We start from the raw sequence: 3,406 nt of genomic DNA, 5'->3' as shown, positions 1-3,406 counted from the left end.
CCAAGTAGCAGAAATTCATCTGGAAGGAAAGTGAGACCATTTCAAGCAAAGTGATTTGCAACAAAACACCAAAACAAACAGGAACTTGTGCAAATTGCATGTAAGCTTTATTGTACTCTAGGTACCTCATCCAAGAAGGAAGCTATAGAAGAGAGGAATATGAAAGCAATTTAGCTCACCTATCAAGGGAAAATATCAAGAAGACTATTCAGCAGCGAAGCTTCTGTTTCTTAATAACAGCTGTGATAAATATTGTACTGATTCCAGGAAAGAGAAGAAGAGATGTTTAGCAAAGGAGGGTGAGAGAGCTGATAGCCTTTGCCAGTTGCAGGCAGGAGATGCACCAGGAAGTCTTCAGCTGATGATACTCCAAATCCATCTGATAAGCGAGCAACTTGGAGGCTGGGTTTTATATCCACAGATGTTCCATTAACAAATCTTGGCTGAACCCAAGCTCTGCTGAAGGGGAATGGCACCACCCTTGGATTTCACGGGTGCAGAGGCAGATTGCAGAGACTGGCAGCAGGCCTTCGCAGGGGCACAGGCGGATTGCAGAGACTGGCAACAAGATTGCATGGAAGGATAGTAGCTTTGGACAGGGATACACTGGGGCGCATAGCATGGCTGGGGTGCCATGGGCATTGGGCAATAAATGATGGTTGCCCCACTTCCACTGCCACCACAGCAGCCACCACAACAGCCACAACAGCTCATCTTTGTTGAGCGAATGAAAAGCTGGAAGATAAATCAAATCACCTTAGTTAGGTATGGTTACCATAAGAAACAAAAAAGAGACACTTGCTGGTTCAAAATGGGTATCCTTCTGGTCCAGGGATGGTGAACTTTTTTTTTTTCATTTCAAGGGCCACATTCCCTTCTGAGAAACCTTATGGGGGCCACATGGCAGTAGGCGAAAGGGAAAAGTGGATGGAGCAACACATGTGAATTTTAGCTTTGTGCAGCAGGTTAATTTCTTTTCACACACTCCAACTTTGTCCTCCATGCAAGCAAACAAGGGGCATGATCAGAGTTCAAGGACACATTCCAGCCAGGTAAAAACACTCAAGAAGGATTCAAAATAGGACTGGTGAGGAGTGTGGTGGGAAGATGGGGTGTGGCTGGGAAAAGTCTCCGGGACCAAATGGGGAGATTGGGATCAAGTGGGTTTGGAGGAGAAGGAAGAGGGTGGAATCCACACACCCCTCCCCCCCAACACACACACACTTGGTCTCCTAGGAACATACAAAGTTACCTCATTTTGAGTCAGACCATTGATCCATCTAGCTCAGTACTGTCTACGATACTGACTAGCAGTGGCTCTCTGGGGTTTCTAGCAGAGGGCAATCCCCAATACTTGCTGGAGATGTTGTGAATTGAACCTGGGTCCTTCTGCATGCAAAGCCAGTGCTTTTCCAGTGAGTTATGGCTCTTCAACCGGAGAGAGGGAGGTTTGCAAGGTTTAATCTCTCACCTCCCTAACCTCACCCTTCTTCATTAGAACACAGGAAGAGTCCTGCTGGATCAGACCAAAGCTCCATCTAGACAAATCATAAAGGTTTCCCATTGGAATTCAGAGCCTGCAAGGAGGGCATGAGGGTAACAGCCTTCCATGCAATCAGTAAATAACCAATGAGAAGTCCACCCAAAGTTGAACATCAATGGAATATTTCCTACCTTAGTTAGCAGAAGCAACCGGTAACGATGAACCCAAGTGGATTGGATGAAGTTCTGCGGGATGGCGGACCTTATTTATACATCTCAAGTCGCCCTTCCTCTAGGAAGTGACACATCATCGAGAAGTTGAAAATTCTTCTTCAACCTCCAAGGCATCATTATTTCTTCCTGATTATATTTCCTGGCTCAATTCAACTCCCATTAAAAATTATGCTCCTTTAATGGTGCAGATGATGAGACTGGTCGTCAGCTAACATTATAATTTTCAAACTAGCCCAGCTAGGATTCTACTAGCTGGAAAAATGGAAAGATGCCAAGATGCCAATGAAAGAAGAATGGCAAGTTAAACTTATGGAATACGCAGAAATGGCGAAACTTACGGGATGACTCGGAGACAATGACAATAGAGACTCTAAAAAAGATTGGGAACCGTTCATGCTGTATTTACAGAAACATTGTAAAGAAATGGACTCACTAGCAGGGTTTGAGTAAACACATACAACTAAGAAAACAAATGTAAAGGTTAAGAAACAATAATTTGGAAATGAATCAAGTGTAAGATGTAATTTGAAAGAAAACATGGTATAAAATGATAAGAATATAAGAGCGTTTAGCTAAAAGATTACAAAATTAAGGAAAAACAAATTAAGGAGAAGTAGCAAATATTTAAAGAACCAGAAGGGGAAGTTGAGGGAAGTCACAGGGTGGAGGTGGGGATTTGTATTTTTTTATTTTATATGATGAATGTGTTGAATATTGAATTGTAAAAACTAATAAAAAATCTTTAAAAAATAATTTTCAAACTAGCCCAAAATTCTGTTACAGAATATCGGAGTGAATGTCTGCTGATGGCTTTTCTCATCGGGATCTCCATAGCTGAATACTACGAAGCTTATGGGTGCCAGCAACATATCTGACAAAGCATAACCTCAAAATCTAGGACAGAATCCATCAAACAGACTCTTAAATCTGCCATTTGAGTGGATAGCGGGCTTTTTTCCCTATGGCCAGTTGTTTCCCCTATTTATGTGACAGCTTCTAAGGCTTGCAAAAGGTTCACCACCACAGAATTATAGGGTTGTGTAAGAATGCAGATGGGGAAATCTGCTTGTATTCTTCTGATTGTGTTGCCTCCTCTGCATATGCTCATTCAGGAAGAACAACAAAGCACCCTTATTTTCCGATCAGTGAATGACAGACTTTGTTGTTGTTGTTGTTGTTGTTGTTGTTGGCATCTGTCTGTCTTGAGAGACAATACAGTGCACCTCTGGGGGTGAAGTTAATCTGCTGTGCTAGCAGCACCAAAGTGACCTCCCTGGGGTGCAAGCCTGGGCAGTGTGTACTGAGGTCTTGGGATGCCTGGATGACAAGACTCCTCTGTCTGCCTCACTGATGTGGTCCAAAGGAAAGCAGAGCAATACGTTTGGTACCAGCTTGGCTGCAGGAGTTGCTGCAGCAGACAAGGCACCATCCAACCGTCTTAGGGACTCTACTCTGGGTTTGTGCAAGGCTGTCAACTTACAGATTTGAAAATAAGGGACCAGCAGCTTCGAAAATAAGGGATCAGCAGCCAAAATAAGGGATTTTCCGAACACAGATATGTTCAACTTCTGCCCCTCCGAGCCAAAGGCAGAAAGCCCAGCTAGCAGCCAAACGAAGCCTCAAGTGGTGGTTCCCACAGCACAGCAACCCAGCAAAGGGGATGCAGCAAGGAAAACCACCGTCATCTCTC

General features: G+C 43.8%; 1 long non-coding RNA gene across 1 annotated transcript; it reads right to left on the bottom strand.

Moving 5' to 3' along the window:
• Positions 1-85: 85 nt before the first annotated feature.
• LOC308465137 lies at positions 86-3,146 on the bottom strand. Its single transcript, XR_013980272.1, has 2 exons — positions 1,675-3,146; positions 86-735 (listed from the first exon to the last, which is right to left on the bottom strand). It is a non-coding gene; the product is annotated as an uncharacterized lncRNA (long non-coding RNA).
• Between the last annotated feature and the right edge of the window lie 260 nt (positions 3,147-3,406).

This window comes from Podarcis pityusensis (assembly GCF_964106645.2).
Source record: "Podarcis pityusensis genome assembly, chromosome: 16".
Taxonomy (NCBI): domain Eukaryota; kingdom Metazoa; phylum Chordata; class Lepidosauria; order Squamata; family Lacertidae; genus Podarcis; species Podarcis pityusensis.
Note: the sequence above shows the minus strand (reverse complement) of the source record. Positions and strands in the feature narration are given on the sequence as shown.